This window comes from Protopterus annectens, chromosome 2.part2, assembly GCF_019279795.1.
Source record: "Protopterus annectens isolate FY-2018-M chromosome 2.part2, PAN1.0, whole genome shotgun sequence".
NCBI lineage: Eukaryota > Metazoa > Chordata > Ceratodontiformes > Protopteridae > Protopterus > Protopterus annectens.
Window position 1 is genome coordinate 269307998 of NC_056730.1, and position 20792 is coordinate 269328789.

Here is a 20792-nt window from a genome sequence, read left to right on the forward strand (position 1 = left end):
ATAAACAATGATATGTTTTCTGAAGTAGAAGAAGTTTACCTTGTCATAAAAAACATTTGCTTTAATACAAGTAACAACAAAACGTTCTCTCCATTTGTTAATTACATAGTAAACAATTTCAAACAGCTAATGTTCAGAGATTATAAGATGATAAATCTTTTATTATGTTTCCCATAGCATTAACAAATAAATGCTTGGACTCTTATAACATGAAAAAACTAGAACACATGAAAGGAAATGGGCTAGTTCTCTGGTATCATATTCTTGATTTATATACAGGAGGCACCCTCTCTCATAGCAAGATATAACATAAATCAAAACAACTGGCTAAACATGCACACTTTTAGAGAACATATAGTTAATGAGTTTAAAATAAATCAAATAGTGAAATCTACACCTATACCCAAAATTCTAACACTTTTTTATGAAATCAACACACTATGCATAAATGATGGACTATCAGTGTTAAGGTTACCTATGACATTGTGAATGGATTTACCAGCTCCAGATGAGTCCCTATGGATCTATGCAGAAAAAAATAATAAATCTAGCTTTTCAAAAAAAGAGAAATCAGTAATGCTTAAATCAGTCAGTAATAGTACATCATCATCCTTTTGGAAAATTTACAGATGGAAATTTATTCACAGAACTTTTTTCACACCCCAAAAAATAGCATTAATATCAGGTAATGAGACATCGTTATGTTGGAGATGTGAAGAAGCAGTATGTGCAGACTGGGTACATATGTTTATAAAATGTAATACCATAATTCCCTTGTGGTCAGAATTCAAATCCTTTATTAAAGCATTGTAGTCGGATAAATGTGAAGTCACTGACTCATTTTTATTATTTAATGCTCTGATTCCAGTGTATGTCCAAGTACACAAGTGCACCTCCTCTGGTCCCTCCTTGCAATAGCAAGAGAAAACATTACCTCAAACTGGAAAAGTAAGGAAATTACATTTTTTGTGAAATTTATATCACTGGCCAAAATAGTTTGTAATAGAGAATTAATGACTATAACTTTAAGAACTACAAGAATGATACATAAAAACTAGCTTGGTTACAACTTAAAAAATTGTTAGATAAAATGTGAATGTACTGACAAAGTTACTTCTGTTATGGACATTCTATATAGTTAAGATTTGTTTGCATTGTTTAACATTTTTGTTGCATTTGTATTCATGAAAAATCAATAAAAATTATGTGATAAAAATTCTGAGTATATTTATAAGTTGTGCAGCCATGCAGTGTGATTCATATAATCCTCATGGGTATTTCTAAGATCTACAAAAGTAAGTTTGTACAAGTACATCCACTGTATTTTTCCCTTACTAAGGGAGACCACTAGAACTTTGTCCACTCCATTAAACAGGTATTCATATTTAAACAGAATTCCAAGTTTATACACACCATATGTATCAATTTTTCTGAGAGTCCTTTGTTCTTAGTGATATAATATACTCTAGTTATCAACTTTTGTAACATATCAATTCTATTTATCTATAAACATTTGATTTCCTCCCTCCTTACATAGGACATTTTTGGAGCAAAGTTTATTAGAATCTCTCTAGTAAGCTTGCATTACATCACCCAGAGAATAATCTCTCCTTACAAAAGCATTGTTATTATGTTCCAGCTTTATTTAAATAGTCATAACAATCAGTACAAGATCTTCATGCCCACAAAATTTATCATATAGTAAGGATTTAAAAAGTGAGTAAGATGGCTACTGTGCCCATACAAACCGTCCAATGTCCCAGTAGAGATACCCATATTAGATATATTTGAGACATTAATTTGACACTCAATTTTTAAATTAAAATGTGTTCTTTTTTAGACTTTCAAGAAGCTTATCAACTTCATGGGATTCTACTTTACCAAAACAGATCATATCAACAAAATTATAAAGATAATACAAAACATTTTTCTAAAAAAAAATGTGAATCCTTACATACAAACACATTTGCATAAACAGGTATGAAGGGGTCTTTATTGTCATAATCTTAATATTATGGTACCTTTCCTGTTGTAAAACCAAAATATTATACTTAAGATGAAATGGCCCACATTTTAGTCCAGAACAAAAATGGGTATTATATAAATATTTTAAAGCTTCAGTACTATTTTCTTTTCTGATATTTGCATGTAAACGGTTAACATCTGCCAAAATATAGTACATGTATGTCATCTATCCACAGGTATCTTTTGTTGAAAATTACTAGCATTATTGACATAGAATACAAGACTGACCACAAGCCCCATTAGATTTGTGTTAGATATGCATTAATAAGCATATCTAGTCCTATATGGTAGTTATTACAACCATCTACAGTAGACCTACAAGGAATAATATATAAATCCTTATGTATTTGTGGAAGTCAATAAAAAAGATGGCACCTTTCAGTATTCAAAAAAGAATTCTTAGAAATTCCCTTTTCACAAAGCCCATTACTGTTCATACCGGTGATGAACTACATTAGCAAAAAGGTTAGAGGTGACAAATCAACAAAGTTGCTGTACATAGACAATGTTGCATGACAGGCAGACTCTGGAAAAGAAAGATAGGGAAATGGAATGCAAAGCTGAAGGCCCATGGAATGAAACTGAGTAAAGATAAGACAGTTGCAATGACACCAAATGGAGGAAATCAGAAGAAGATGAGACTTGAGATAGAAGTCAAAATAGTAGAACAGGTTAACAGCTTCAAGTATCTGTGAGGAGTTTTTGAGCAGAAGGGAGTTCTGGATGAAGAGGTCAAAGACTAGAATCAGAGGGGCTGCAGTCAACTAGCACAGAATGTCAGGAGTAATGCATGGCAGAAGAATGTCAAGCTGACATGTAAGCTGTACAAAACAGTGGTGGGACAAGTACGACTGTATGGTGCAGAAAACTGTGAAGTAAGGGCACATCAGTTTAGAAAGCTAGAGGTAATGGAGATGAAGTGCCTGAGATAGGACATAGGATACACATTATGGGGCAGATGAAGAAATAATGACATTAGAGCAGAAGCCAAAGTAGCTCCAGTTGTAGAAAAGGTTAAAGAGAACATATTACGTATGTGCAAGCACATGTGCAAAAAAGCAGAAGACAATTTGGAGAAGAAGATTCAGGACAGGCAGGAAGAACACAAGAGGAATTGAGCAAGCCCGGCAAAGAGGTGGATGGATTGTGTGAGAGAAGACCTGATACAGTCAGGCATGACTGTCAAAGAAGATAGGAGAATGGCATTGAACCAAGAGAGAGAGAGAGAGAGATAAAGTGATGGTGACAATTGATGTGATACCCTGACCACATGGAGAAAATGGAAAAAAGGGGTCAACGATGATTATGATATTTTTTCACTAAGGGACACTAACTCAACACCTTTCATCAATATGGCATATAAACCTTTTTGCACATCACTAGAAGCCACTTTGTTTAGGACCTTGTGTAGATTATTGCCCAATAAATGTTCAAGACAGAGATCTGGGCACCCAGGTCGACAGCCACATCACCTTCGACCACCACATTGCCACTGTGGTCAGAAAGTCCTTCTATGTGGCACATCTTATAACCAAAGGTTTCGCATCCCGGAAGAAAGAGGTCATTATCCCTTTCTACTTATCCCTCATTAGACCAATCATTGAATATAATGCCCTGTTTGGCATGTATCTGACCAGACACCTACAACAGCTGGAGAGGCCACAATAGTACCTCACAAAAAGGATCCTAGGCTTTAAACACATGCCCTACATGGACAGACCCAAGAAACTTCAGCTGTTCTCAGTCTCTTATTGTCTACTTAGAGGTGATCTCTGCTTGACTTACAAAGTCATGTCTGACCCAGCCCAACTTGAAATGCTACACCTAAAGAAATCCCAATCCCCCTGTGCCACATGCTCCAGAGATCACAACCTCATTACCACAATTAACAGAGAACTTTGGAGGGACAGGTTCATCTCCCAAAGACTGATAAAATAGAATTCGAACCAACGACCAAATACCAATAAAAAAATTTTTCCAAAAACACGCAAGGCTTTATTACACCAACATCCAGATTGGCGCTTTCATGCATTTAATCAGTTTCTTCTCAGAATTCTTCAGATAACTTCATTTACATTTTACTATATTTTTATAACTATATTATTATCCATAAAAATTTTATTAATTAAAAAACTTTTAAATACTTACTAAAATTTAATTAGAACATAAAACCCGGTATTAAATTTAATTTTTTCTTTAATTTTTTTTTTTAAAAAAAGTGCAACTGTGCATATTGCATATAAAAACATGAAATTAAAAAATTTTAAATTCCTTTGTGCCATGTTGTTCTTAATATAAATACAAATACAAATAACAATGAAAATCTAAAAAAAAAAAACAAAAAGGATTCAAATATAAATAAATTCAAGAAGAATTCATTGTTAGTTAACCTATTTCATATTTTTTTTTTTTTTTTTTTTTTTTTTTTTTTTTCTCCCAAAGACTGCCCATACTCTGGAATAAGTTTCTCATTCATGTCAAGCAGAGCACATCACTGGCCCTCTTCAAGAGAAATCTTGACGAGTGGATGGGTAACTGAAAGTTTACTCCGGGGATCATTCCAGTTGCCCTAATGGATAGGGGCACGGTGAACTAACATCAGGTGGCATAATGCCTGGGCAATTTTTTTGGGCTAGGCTTGTAAAGGCTCCAGGGCCATTACCCCATTAAACACCTATGAACCTATGAAGACACACAGAATGTTTTACCCTTATCAGAAGGCTTAATCACCAATTTCCTAAACATTATCAAATGTTAAAAAGCCTTCCACTATATTTTTCCTAAATTTTATTACATAATGTTTTTCTGCTTCAAAAATTCCATAAATATACAATCATCTTCAGAATTAATAATCACACATGAAATAATTTGTATTTATTTCATTTTTAAATGTCAAAATAATAGTATTTTCCTTAGGTGTAAAACTAATGTCCGAAAAATAGATATCAAAATTATATTTTTCATACCAAGAAAAAAAAACTTCTCAACACATGGGTCACCAACAATATTTTTATACTATGAAACAAAACTATCACAGTTTGTAAAGCATTCATTACTGATAGGATATAGTCACAACCCACAGTGTCTACAAAAAAGAAAAAGAAAAAAAAGATGCATTTTCTGACACCAAAAATTCCAGCATTAACTTGTAAAGTTGATGTATGTTTGCTAGTAAAATGTCATTCTCTTCCCAAGTACATCTACTGACCTTTCAGAATCTTGCAAATGCATGCCAGAAAGAGTAATAATAATATTGTTATGATCATTATGACTTACATTCGTATCAACGCCTATATCGAAAATCAAGACAGGTGGTATTATTTTTTATTGAGAGAATGTTAAGTGGTGGAGAGCTTACTAGTTGTATAACAGGATGTTTTTGGCTAGAATTGCAGGTACTGCTTCTGAAAACAAAAAATTTACAAGATGTACTACAGAGATCAGTGTTGGGCCATTTTCTATTTGGTATAGGTCTCAGAGGACTTCAAGGCAAAACTCTTCGCCTATGATCTCTAAGTTTACAGAAAACTGTAAATTGTATTTTATGACTTATTCCTCTGCTGTTTCACAACTGGTACATCATATAGTACACCATGTTAAAAACTGAAGCAGGGACAATAATCTTAAACTAAATAGGAAAATGTAGTATAGGTTATTTTAGTAAAGAAATTATTTCCACATTGCATCATATAGGCAAAACACCTCTCCAATCAGATGCTGTCATAAAGAATCTAAGCAATCTTGTTGATAATTCCTTATCTTCTGATCATCATGCATATAGAGCAGTTGAAAAAGCCTTCTGTCTGGCTCTTCCATTTTCCATTAGCATGTCCTACAGATCCAAAGAAGTATAAATTCCCCTTTACTCATTTCACATCAGACTCATTATCAGCAATAATACCCTTTATGGCACATACTTGTCTAAACATATCACTCAATGTGAGAGACCTTAGATATCCTTAACTAGAAAGATCAGTAGCTTCAGTACCATCAGTTATCCAGGCAGACTGGTATTCATCTCTCATATACTCAGCCTTTTATAGACTCCTCTGTGGAGATCAATGTCTAGACTTTCTTCTTCACCTCTTATAACTTCATAGGATAAATGATTTATTCCCCAATTACCCATTTAGAAAACCTAAAACTTCATCAGCAAATATCAGACAGCTTGACATAATCAATTCAAATTCTGATATGTTCCTAATATTTAGAACAAACTTCTATCAGAGCTCAAATGACTTTCTATATCAAATACAAGCTTTATAGACAAAGGCCTTGATTCAAGTCCAGGAGCACTGTATCCAGGTTTGAGTCTAAGTTGAAGCATATACTTCTCCCAGGTCCTTTGCCTCCAAAGTTTTTAATTAATATGACAGATCTTTTGAGCTTTGTTTAAAAAAAAAAAAAAAAAAAAAGACAAGAATTTACTCTCTCTCTCTTGCATTTTGTCTGGTTATTTGATGTACTGTATTAAGGAGAAAAACGTGTTAGTTTGCCTAGACTGAGATGGTTTGTGTTGGTTCACTTCTATTTTTGTGTGTGTGCGTGTGTGTGTGTGTGCGTGTGTGTGTGTGTGTGTGTGTGTGTGTGTGTGTGTGTGTGTGTGTGTGTGTGTTTGTCTGTCTGGCATGTGTGTACATGCAAGTTTGTTGTATGTGTCTTTGCACGTCTGTGTGCCTGACTGTGTGTGCATGTTATTACCCAGTTGTGAAAAGCCACTGACACATAATGAGATCACTGCACTGATTTTATGTATTTATGCACACATAGTATGCATATATGCAAAGATGAATCTAGTTGCTAAAATCACACTATGGTAGTCAGTACAGTGATTTGTTGTGGAATGTGTTTGGTAAACTGGTTTCTCATACTCTGAATTAGTATAACAACAAAGATAAGCAAGAGATCATTTTGGAAAGAAATAATTATTTTCTTTACATATTTATTAAGCTGTGTTAAATGTATAATAAAGGTAAAAAACGGTTAAATACTTTTTAATATACTTTAGTTTAATATCATAGCATTAGTCTTATTAAACACATTCAGATTTATTCAAAAATCTTTACAAAGAGATGTTGCTGTTGTTGGTCTTTTCGGCTTTTCCCAGTTGGGGTTGCCACAGCGGAACTCTGGTCCGCTAATGATTGGCAGTAGATTTTTTATGGTACCGAGTTGCCAGCACGATGCCCAATCTTCAGCGAAGACACACCCATTCACGCATGTCTTTTAGAGGCTAATCGACTGTGGGGAGAACACGCAGAGTCCACAGAGAAAGCACTCCAGCCGAGAATCGAACAGGAAAACCTCTTGCTGCGAGGCAACAACGCTACTGATGTACCACCGCGGCATAAGATATGTTTTGAAAAATCAAACAACACTGGTCTCATAAGTATTAAATATATATATATGGGTCTAGTACTCTTGCATGAATGCACTTTTCACCGAATCACGAATGGGCGGGCATACTTGCGTGAAAATGCTTTTCACTGAAGCAGCATTTTCACATAAGTATGCTTGTTGTGCTGGTCCTACTACAGTGCAGATAAGGGAACATTCCCTTTTCCCCACTGTAGTGCGATCTCAGAGTGAGAATATTAAAGTAGGGGGTGTAGGGGGCACAGCCACCCACATGGGGGGTGCAGGGGGGCTTGCACCCCTACATAAAAGTAGATTTAATGTTTTTTTTAACACACTTTAGCGAAAACGCTTTTTCAGTGAAAGCACTTTCATTAAAGTGTGTTCGGTGATAGTGGATTCGGACTGTTGAACTTTCGTTCAGCAGTCCTGCATCTATACATGTGTGTGTGTGTGTGTGTGTGTGTGTGTGTGTGTGTGTGTGTGTGTGTGTGTGTGTGTGTGTGTGTATATATATATATATATATATATATATATATATACACACACACACATATATATATATATACAGTGTGTGTGTGTGTGTGTGTGTGTGTGTGTGTGTGTGTGTGTGTGTATATGTGTGTGTATATATATATATATATATATATATATATATATATGTCTTCATTAAATAAAGTCATTGCCATGGATGTGGATTTTAGTCTGTGTATTGAAAGGCCTGATAGTTTCCACGCCACTGCTGATGTCGGATCTTGGTGTTAACCATGGCTGGAATATGAGACAAAACAAATACTGAACAACAGTGCTGATACTGGTCTTGTACTTGACATTTATAAATGCTTTCATTTATGGCAGTTTGAAAGATTACAAATTCTAAAAGCACTTCAAGGGATGCTACTGGTTTCCAGCAAGTGACCTCATATAGCATGGGTCTCCTTTTGAAAGAATGTAAGGTATGTTTTCATCCTCAGTATCAAGGCCTCTGTGTGTTTCCCATGTAACTGAGTTCAAAAGAATTATTCATTATTTTTTTCCACTGTAGGAGAGTGCCTGAAAGCATTCTGCTTGTATTAGTTTAATGCTGTTGTAACTGACCCTTAGGCTAGAGCATCTTAACAAGTGAGCAGATTAAAAACTGGAAAAGTGGGATGAAAAACATGGATAACAGCTTGACTCATCTTGTTTTCTTTTGGCATTATAGTAACCTGGCTATGAAAAGCCACCTCAAAATAATGAAAGCTTTAGACTGGTTTGTTGGAAATAACAAATTGTGTTCCCATACTTGCTTAAAAAGAAAGGCCATCCATGAACACATTTTGAAGTCATTGTTATACATTTTCTCAGCATCTGATGAAACCAATGTATAGAAATACCTTGTATTTAATGAGACTTGAGTATGCTGTAGTTTATTGTCAAAATATGCATGAAATAAATAAATATAATCACATATTTGAATTCAGTAAGTAATTTTAAAGTATGCTTTTTGTATTCTCAAATACAAACGGCTAATGCTTCTGTGTACCTTATAACATAAGACAGCATGTACTAGTTTATCAAATATTCTTTCAGTGATTTAATTATGTAAAGTAGTAAGTCACCCATGTCTTATTTTTCTGTTTTTTGCGACCATGAAACACAATCAACCATTTGAAAACATTTTATAACCTTGACATGTTTGTTTTTTAAGTGCTTACACACATGACTGTAACTATGCTGTGATATTACGTATCACATCAGTCAAATTATATATATTCTATAAGGTTATTTATTTAATGTCAGCTTTCTAACAAAGCAAGTAGTTTTATGGTTCAGCAACTGATGAATGAAGTAATGTACAAGATATGTTCTTATTTTTATTCTGTTATGTTCTATAAGATTAGTGAGCATATTCAAACAGGTTGCATTAACTTATAACTGGAAAACTCTGTTTCCAAAATTCAGAATTCTTTATACATTATAAAAGCAATAATGTTTCTCTACTTTTCAAGTTTAATCACCAAAATGTATGCCAATGCTATGTGCTCAACATATATTGCACTACCTCTAATTCCATGCATGCTTAACTTTGATGTCTATAATCAAAATAATGATGTGCTAAGCATTCAAAGAAATCAATTAAGTTTCAGATATGTGTGTACTAGCAACACTGTCTTATTGATCACTGAATTCCATTCTTTTGCATCATAAAACAGCCTTATATATTCCTTTCAAAACCATTTTAATTAACAGTGCGTACATGTCTTTTTTCTTACTGGATTTATTTTCATAGGCTGAGCTAAGCTGCAATACAATAAAAATATACATTTTAATGTACATCATGGCACACATAAGCTAATAATTAGTTTCTCTTAAATGGGCAATCTATATTAGACAAAAAGTACTAGTGCTGTAATCAGTAATACATAGCTGGGGGGTCATAGTCAAAGAGTGTGCATTTCAGTCCCCTTTAAATTTAATGAATACTTGTATGCCCTTTTTCTTTTGCTTAGAAACTGATGGCAAGCACTTTCTGAGGTAACTTTCTACAATTGCACCAATGATAAGATCTGGGGCAAATGAATGTCAGCTTCTATAAATAAAAATTGCTTATTTTCCCTATTTCAATTGGAAGTATATGTTATAAAACATTCAAAAAGTAAACCATTATGTGTACAAATCTAAAGACACATTTTGTTTACCATAGCTTAAGGCATTAAATGAGAATGAATCTGAACTGTGTAACTGCCTGTTTCATGCACGTTGAATGAATTCTGGACTTTATTTTCACATTTTTGCATTTTTGTTTGCAAGTTGTGTATATATGTGGACATGACTATCATATATATATATATATATATATATATATATATATATATATGTGTGTGTGTGTGTGTGTGTGTGTGTGTGTGTGTGAATGTGCGCGTGTGCCAAGGTCAGTCTAGAACATAATTAAAATGTATGTAGATGTCAATGTTGACACAGTGACATTGAAAATATTCTGTTTTGTAGTGTATACACTGTAGAAATAGCAACCAGCCATTTCAATTTGATTTTATTTCTTATCATTTTGCTTATGACACATGAGATAAACAATCAGCAAGTTGTTATATCATTCTGTGTCACATTTACATTATATTTCAGAATTCAGATGTAATGTTGAGTCTTTCAGCTTTTCCCAGTTAGGGGTCGCCACAGCAGAACTCCAGTCGCCAATGATTGGTAGTTGATTTTTATGTGAAAAGTTACCAGCCCTGACGCACGACCTTCAACGAAGGCACGCCCATTCATGCATGTCTATACACAGAAGACGCTCTAGCTGAGAATCGAACCGGACAGCGTCTTACTGTGAGGCGACAACACTGATTATTTGTAGTCAAAAATATCATATGATACACTCTGTGCAACAGTATATTAGAATTTATTCATTAATGAAGAATTGTGGCCGGCATCTGTGTCAGGTTTAAACTGTTTTAAATGCAGGAGAAAACACAGTCCCTGGCATTCAATAAACTCTGTGTAAGCTTTGCACAAAGTAGCAGCAGCGCTTAATGAATATTCGTGCCATGGCTTGCCTTCAATCATAAGCAAGCAGGGTTTCATGGTGGCAAGGAAACTATGTAAAGCAACATGGATATCGAACTTAGTTACAGCATAGCAAACTGGGTTAATGGGATTGCACAAAATGCCACATGGACCACCAGGGTTTTTCATATATTAATGCATTATGTTGTGGGGACAAGAAAGGACAGTGTATGTGTACACTCCAGCATACAGGGTTACTGGGGTTGCATTGATTGCCACATGGACAACAAGGGTCTTTTCATATATTAATGTACGTGTTGCAGGCACAGGACAGGACAGTCTACATAGTGCTGACTATTGTGGAATCCAATTCTAAGCAGTCTGTAGATCTTGTGTCATTGATCTACAAAGGTACGTGGACTGCTATTTATAAGAAACAGTCATGGGAAGTGTGTTTATTGAATAGGGACACACAGATGAAGTTTAGGGATGAGCACCTGGAAGGAAGACATGTGAAACATTGTAATGTACTGCATATAAGGAAATGTAAAAGGAAGACAGTTGTACAAGGAATCACATCACCACATGGCACAAGACAGACTGAACAGTTACAAATGTATATGATGTGACTGTCACACAAGGTAGCATAACAGTGGAGGATGTCTGTGTGATATAAGCATTCAGACATGAGCAATGGAGAGGACATGTATCATTGATGCTAAATACAATTGGGGTTGGGTGCATATTTTGAAGCTGTACAAACTGATTTGCGGGAGTATGCTGTATTGTCAGCAGAGGCTTCTAACAAGTAGGACACAGATACAGGTTCATGGCTAACAGTAAAACCAGCATGCACAATCATGGACAATATCAGAATAATACCACCAGTAATACCCATGTCTCTGATACAACATATGTGTTTCTGAGTGAGCATAGATGGTTCTACACCAACACACTTGTACAACTATTAAGACATGTTAGCAATGTATGATGTAATCAAGCACACTCTACTGACACTAGCATATGTAGGAGGAGATACACTTGGCATTATGATCTCTACAGGATAGTTGGCTGGTGTGCATGGTTCATAGTTTCATAGGTTCATAGCTGGTTACTACACTATTGACCCAAAGGTCTTTAGAAGCCCAGCCATGTGTACCCAATATAATACTAGAGAAACCCAATATAAAGGATTTTGCCTAAACTTGAGATCTTAGTTAGCAATGACTGCCCATATCTTTGAGGGTCGTAGGTGAAATCCTCAGCAGGAATTTACAGTTTCTCATGCACTCATCTAGGCTACACTTAAGCAGGGTCATACAGGGTCTCTTTTGATGTGAATTGGTAGCCTATTCCAGAGATGTGGTAACCTGTTAGAGACATAGTTGTTACCCATCAGGTCCTATTTATGTCACAGGCCAGGTTAAAGTCCTGGGAGTGGGTGACCATTGCCCCATTTAACTTGCGGATGTGCAGCATTTCCATTAGGTTTGGATCTCAGATTGCTGTGTAGTCCAGGCACAGGCCTCCTCTAAGTAGTCTGTATGCTACTAAATTTAGTGATAGTGACTTCAGTCTATCAGTGTATGACATGTGCTGGAGTCCCTAAACTTTCTTGATCTGAGGTGTCTCAAGTTGCTGCACGTGCCTGGTAAGATGCATACCAATGGGAGCATTGTACTGAATTATTGGCCTGTTGAGGATCAAGTATACAGGAGGTATGACTTCTTTTACTCTTGTGGCAATGCCTTTGCCAATAAGGTGTGCAACATAGAATGCCTTCCTTACCACGGTAGACACATGGTGGTTAATGTTTCGGCTACAGACAACTTGCTTTAGCAAGTCTCTCACTGCTGAGTTGTTACAGAGGTTATTATTATTTAAATGACAGTCAGCAGGGATATTGTTTTTACTGAAGGCAATGATGATGCATTTTTAGCACTGAATTTAAGTCCATGGCTTTGGTACTAATCATTGTTTTGTGTAAGTCCCTCTTGAGCTATATTGACACCATTTGAGGATTCAGTGATTGATTGCACCTAATTTGCAGTCATCAGCAATCTTAGCCAGCCACAGCCTGTCTGCTTTGGCCTGAACTTCTGAGAAGTATATTGCAAACAAAAGAAGGCCCAGCACTGACCCCTGTGGAACCCCACTGGTGATAGGTCTGCTGGTTGAGGTAAAGTCCCCAACTTTGAATGTGTGTGATCTGTCAGTGAGCTAGTTAGCACCCAACCTAATAACATACGGGCTGATATTCAGCTGGGACAGTTTATCAATGATGCCCAAATGTGGGATTGTGTCAAAGGCCTTGGCTAAGTCAAGGTTGACTGTATGCACAGATTTGCCTTTGTCTATGGCTCTGTTGACATTTTTGAAGAAGTCCATTAGGTTTAGCAGGCATAACCTGCCTTTGACAAAACCAAACTGTGTCAAATCAAGGTTTTGGAGATCACTTATATCCTTATTTATAAGGTCCATTATGATTCGTTCCATGGCCTTACAGCTAAGGCTGGTTAAGCTTATGGGTCTGTAATTCCCAGGGTCTGTTGCTGTGCCCCCTTTAGGAAGGGGGGCAATGGTTGCTGTTTATTATTCAGCAAGGACAACACCAGTACTAGGCTGTGGTTGAAGAGAGTACCTAATGGAGTAGCTAACTCATGTTTTAGACCATTTAAAATGCATCCTGGGTTGTCATCTGGTCCCAGAGAGGCTGTGTTTTTGGCCTTGGAGAGCACATTAATGACTTGCTCTTTGTGGATGCAAGGTGGGAGAGATGTAGAGGGAATGCTTTGTGAAATGTTTGAAGGGGACAGTGGGGTGAAATTTTGGCACACCTGTCAGCTAACAGGTTAGCTCTTTTCACAGGATCAGTGTGTGTGATGCCATCCACAGCTAGTTTAGCACTCGCCTGGGTATTACCTTTCAGGTTACAGATATAGCTAAATAATGCCTTATGGTTATCCTCAGCTATGGTTGCTAATTTTTTTTCAGAGTTGCCCTTAGAGGATTTTACAAGTTGTCATATCTGTTTGTTCAAGCAAAGGAGGCTGTTCTTCCAGTGCTGGGAATCTCTCTTTTTTATTCTTAGACAGCAACTTCCTCCTCTTGTTGTATAACTTATTAATGCTAGTTGTCCATCAGGGAGGCTTGTTTTTTCTTGAGGATCTTGTTTTGATCCTATCAGGTACAGCTGTGTCAATACATTTGTATTAGTGTTTGTCAATGCCATCTGTAGGAACAGAAGCTTGGAGGTTATTTATGCCATCCTTTAGGAGTCTGTAATTAGCTTTGGAGAAATGTTTTAACTGGATTTCACCTAAGAGGGGTTCAGGTGTTATAGCTACTTCAGATGTGACTGATTTGTGATCAGATTTAACCAGTGAGGGTACTATACTAGTAGTGGAGCAACTGCCACCATGTTGGTGAGGACCAGATCAAGAATATTTCAGCCCCTTGTGGGATTGCATAATATTTTTCCAGGACGCTAGTGTTAACAAAGTCTAGGAACTTTTGTCTGAGCATGTTGGTACTCATATAAGTTTCCTAGTTAATGGAGAGATGGTTAAAATAGCCCATGACTAGTGTGTTTGATTGTAATTTGATTGACTCAGGTGGGTCCAAAAAAGCAGAGTGGCTATCTTTAAACTGGAGAGATTTGCTTATATGCAGGTGGGGGGTGGGGGGGTGGGGCTGTGTTTCCATGATGCACAAATGCAAGCCTTTAATATCAGCAGTAAGAAAGACTTTTCTAAAGATAAACCCTCAGGCCAATAAGATAAAAACACAAAAAGCTATCAACCAGTAGTTCCCACCTTGGATGCTCCCAACAGATAGTGCAAAAGAACCTTCCCAATATAAAACTAGCTGGCTTTGAGCTGAAGTTCAGTAACAAATGTTTTAGAACAGAAGAAATAATTCCTGCAAAATCAGGAATCCTTGGAAATACATTCATTGATCCTGAGAAATGTTCACAACACACAAAAACTTTGGAAAACAGATGCAGTTTCTTTAATAATTGCAGGCTGAAAAACAGTACAAATTCAACTAAATAAATAAATGCAGCACAAAATTGTCAAATATCACTGAAACAGAGCAAAAACAAAAAAAATATACTTCAATCAGCTTTGTATTTCCAGATGATTTTAGAAGCAATCCAAGCCAGGCACAAGGAAGAGTAGATGAGCCAGGTGGCACACACACACACACACACACACACACACACACACACACACACACACACACACACACACACACACACACACGCGCACACACACACACACACATATGTATATATATATATATATATAGAGAGAGAGAGAGAGAGAGCACAATCTGAACTGTCACAAATGTAAACCATGCGATCAGTGTCATTAAACAGCTATGTATGTTATGAGTGCATCAACAAAACAAATATCACACATGCATGTGTTACTAGACCTTGATGTGGATTCTGTGCCATTAAACAGTAATATTTATGCAACCAAACTAATGCCTAGGTATGCAGAAATATATGTGTGACAGCTCACAGTAACAAATTTAGTACACTTCAATTAAACATCATTAGAAGTATGGAGGGACATGAGGAAGGGTGCATTGTACTCAGGTATTGGAATGGTGAAGGCTGTGAACTATGAAGGTATTAAGGGACTGTCATGTGGATGTTCTGCACATACTCAGTAGTTATGTTACATACAAATAGGTACTTACCACTGCGGACACATGCTGGTGGACATTCTACATACCACATATCCCAGGACACAGGCCTCATAACAACTGGTCTGCTAATAGGGTGTGATGTCTCCATGATCCTTGATTTGTGCATTTGTTTGCATAATGAAACAAATCCACACATTTTTTTTTCATCTTGTGTTCTCATGGCTGTTGCAGCAATCTTTGATGTGTGTTGATACTGTCTTAGTTATACCAACATCACAGTTTGAGTCAATGATTGTCCATAATCTATAGTCCTCCAGACAGCTGTTGGGACACAAGATTTGTAGGTCATTCTTGACATCTGTGATTTCATTCATAGATAAGAAAGGGCCTAGCAGACAGCCCTTATATGCACACTTGATCACCGGACATGAGATATAGGTCACGTCACACATTTCTACATATACATTTGGATGCCATATATGTGGCATACTGTTCTACCCACCGGGTGATATAAGTATTGATGGCCACATCTGTTATTGTAGAGGGGATACCTCAGTGTGGACTCCTCTCAACTGCTTTGGCCTTTTCAAGTTCCACAGGATGATGCTCTTTGAGGACATCTGACAGATGTAATGGACATAGATGTAGCTTCAAAAACTTACATATGTCTGTTGTACACAGCCAGGATGTTACTAATGTCAATTTAGAAAAGGTTCATGATGACATGTTGGTCTACGTCACTGATCAGGAGAGTAAGGATGTGTCTATACATGCAAGCATCAGGTACTCAGATGGATGCACGTCAATGTACACCCTTCTATGGCAACATAGTCTATCTGGCGTGTGTGTTGAACTGTGCATCACACCAGGTATTTTGCACCTGTCTACAAGAAGCCTGATCAAGCAGCCCTGAACATGAAATGTTCAGCAAAATTCTTGAGCACCTCATCTGGACTTCTCCAGCACAACACTATAACTACCAAAAAAATAACAGGGCAGCAGAAGAAGACCTACTCCACTCCACTGAAGAGAACCTACTTAAAATTAAAAGCCTACAGTGGGAGGACACCTACCTGCAGACTTGGTTCAACAACCATATCATACCAAAAGGTCTCAAGAACCTTTTACTTGTAGCTGCTTGATGGTACTTTTTATCTGGAGTCTTTCTGATTTTTCTTTTTGCAAGTATCAAAATACTGTCAATTCATGAAGCAACAATTGCATGATATAAACTTCTGATCTTTTGGCTAGCCACACAAACAGTTGACTGCAGTGAGACTAGAACCTCTACTTATGTAGGTAGATAGACTGCAGAATTCAGTACTTTACACAATGTCATGGCACAAGTCTGACTTTTACATGGTTGCAGATCAGCTTATAGTGGATGACATCAGCAGTGCATGTTGGATAGAAGAAGTTGGGAGGCCTGCATGAAATGTATCTGTAAGCATGTGCACATATCAAAATACTGTCAATTGATGGCATTGAAGTGGTAACCATAGGATACACACTTCTGATCTTTTGGCTAAACAGAGACACACAGGCATACTTGACTGCAGTGGAAACAGAACCCATACCAGTATATAGACTACAGAACTCAGTACTTTAAACAAGCGACATAGCACCAATCTGATTTTTATATGGCTACAGGTCATCTTACACTGGATGACATCAGCAGTGCATACTGGAGAGACGAATATGAGATGCCTGCATAAAATGGATCTGTAGGCATGTGGAGTTCTTGGGATTGGAGTGTCAGCTGCAGGATACACTTGTGCTCTTCTGGTCAGACACACAACCACACACAACTGACTGCACTGAGATCAGAACCCCTACCTATATAGGTATACAGACTACAGAACTCAATACTCTATGCAAGTGCCACAGCAAAGTCTGACTTTTACATGGCTGCAGGTCAATTTATAGTGGATGACATCATCACATACCTCTCAATCTCTTAGTGCAAGAAATCTGGAGAAAGCCTGACAAAAAGGGGGTACAAAGTCCCAGAAATAGGGACATATTTTAAATATTGCTCTTATAAACTTAGAAAGTTGCTGGAGTAACAGTGTTTTTTAACATCCATTTTCTGAGGAATTTGAAGTCTGAAACTCAAAGGTATATCAATATTTAGTGGCTTCAGTCCTCAGATCATCCCAGTCAATTGCTACAAAACAACAAATGTTATGACAAACAGACCAAACATATGAGCCAAAAATATGGACATTCTGCAAAAATCCATACAGTTGAAAGGTATGCATCAGCTGTGCATGTTAGAGAGAAGAAGTTTGGAGGCCTGCATGTAATGGATGTGTAGGCATGAGCAAGCATCAAAATACTATCAGTCCATGGGAATGGAGCAGTAACTGTAGGATACATACTTCTGCTCTTCTGGCTAGACACAGATACATGCTCACACACAAGCACCTAGTTAACTGCTGTGAGAACAGAACCTCTTCATATCTAAGTACACAGACTACAGAATGCAGTACATTAAACAAGCACCACAGCACAAGTCTGAGTTTTACACGACTGCAGGTGAACTTAAAGTAGATGACATCAGCAGGCCATGTGGGAGACAAAATGTTGGGAGACCTGCATAGGATCATAGCTACATGTGTACATAGGAGGCTACTAGCCTAATGGCCCTACTGTATTTAGAAGCTTAACTGTGTAAAAACACAAATATCCTTATTGAGCATAGCTGGATGGTCATTGTTAGCAGAGTGAGTTTGTGAGTAGCGCCAACTGGTCCTGTCCATGAGGGACATAGGTACCACCTCAGAGGTGACTTTACAATCAACCATCCAGCAGTCAAGGTTGTGCTTAAACAGGGTCATTGAGAAGCATTGATTCACATACAGTGGGAGCCTATTACAGAGGACTTTGACTCATTAGAGGATATATCTGTCTCTCCAGCATGTCCTTTTTATGTCACAGGCTAGGTTGAGGACCCTGGGCTAAGTTATTTTTGTCCCATTTGATTTGTAGATGTACAGCATTTCCAGTAGGGGAGGGTATGAGGCTGCTTTGTAGTGTAGGCATAGGTCACCTTTCAACAGCCGCATGATACTGAGGACACTCAAAGGTATTTCACTCTTTCCATGTATGTCATGTTTGGAGGTCCTGGAGTCTCCCAGGCACACTCCTATATTTTCTCCAATTGCTGCATGTGTCTGGTGAGGTACAGAGAGAAGGGAGCACTGTACTCAATTAGTGGTCTGATAAGGTTACAGTACAGCAGAGGTATTGCCACCCTGGTCTTGGATGCGATGTCAATATGTATGATGTGCACAATGCAGAATGTGTCTGTCATTACTATGGAAACATAGTGATGAAAGTATAGATTGCTATCATGTGTTTTCAAGTCTCACAACACTGTGTTTGAGCTTAGATGGTTGCTATGTAAATCATAATTAGTAGGGGTATTTCATTGCCAAAGGAGACAATGAGTCATTTTATGCTTTAAGGTTTGGTCTGTGAGTTTGGCACCAATCATTTATGTGTAGCAGCTCCTTCTATAATATGTTACTATCATTGGGGGACTTTACATTAGTGCATCCAGTTACCAGTCATCTGCAAACTTGGTTAACCACATGCCATTTACCATTGCCTGCACTTCTGGGAAGTAGCTTACAAACAGTTGAGGGCCCTGCATGGATTCTTGTGGTATTCTAATGGTGTCTGGCTACTGGTGGAGGTGCAGTCCCCAACTTTGAGAGTGTGCGTTATGTCAGTGAGCCAGTTGCCTAACCCTGTACTACTGTATGGCTTAATTCCCAGATAGGAGATATTCACTATGACACATGAATGTCGGATAGTGTCAAAGGACTTGGATAAGTCAACATAGGTGATATCTCCTGTTATCCATCATCCAGGACTGTGGTGTCAGTATCCATGAAATCCACAAGGTTCAAAAAGCAAGATGAACCCTTGACAAAAACAAAATGGGAAGGTCAAGTGTGTTGAAGGTCACCTATGTGCCTGTGGATATGATCCATGTTAATTCCTTTGCTTGCCTTGAAGATAAGTGTTTTTTAGACAGATGGGTCAATAGTTGTAGTTCTGCATGTTACCAGATTGATGTGCATTGCATAGCACCCAACATTTGATGTTACATTTTATACTGTGGCTAATATATGTGTGGAAAAAATGCTGAGACAGCAGGGTTGCAGTGCTTGGGGGATGGTAATTGTAAATATGTGACATATTGTTAGATAGGACCCTCAGTTTGTAATGTTTTCACATGAAATGGATAGTAAACAGCAGTAATACAGTATAATATAAACATCTCCATAGTGTAGCGAGCAGTGGGTTTGCATTACGGTAAGAAAAGTGCATATGCATGCAAGATACATATTTGTGCTAAGGTAAGTAGTGCACAAATGCGAGCCACATTGCTAAAGCCTCAGAAATAGTATTGAATCTACGAAATGCACCTGCTGCCTAACCGACTCTGTGGAAGTACATGCTAATGCATTGATGCATTCCTATTTTGGCCCAGATAGTACTAGGTTCAAATACAGGTGCATCTAATACTTTAAAATACTTCTCATTACAGAGTGATAATGCAATGACATGAACTTTTTATATGAAATCTGTGGCTGCATTTTACTGACGCTCACCACTGCTGTGCATTGGTGCATGATACACACCTCCTCACAAAAATAGAGCCGAAGAAATGAAGGGATCCATTGTTTTTTCTGCTACTATATGTGTTGTGTGTGATCCTATTTTTTTTACCAGATTAAATACATTAGAATGGGGTAGATAGGAAGGTGGTGAAATGGGGAGCAAGCAAAGGGGAGAACAAAGTATGACAGTTAGTACTGAATCTCAGGAATACACAAGCTAATTAACTGACTCTGTGGCAGGATGTGTTAATGCAGTAATATATTCCTTTTTGGGGCCAGATGGTACTGGGTTTGAATTAGGCTGCATGTAATACTTTTAATAACTTTTGCATTAGCATTGCTACAAGTTGGTGTGCAATACATACCGTTGCACAATAATGCACTAAAGAAAAGAAATGGGGATGATAGGACAGTGGTGAAATGGGGATCAATCAGGGGGAAGAACAAAGGGAAAGCAGGGCAGAAATGTGCAGTACAGAGGTAGGAAATAATAAATGGCAGCTATTTAACTGACATTTTCTTCTATCTTTCTTTTGTGGGGCAGGTGCCTTTTTTTGAGAGAGAGAATAGGAATTTTAGGAAGGGACTTAGGAATGTCTGGGTGATGTAAGTTGG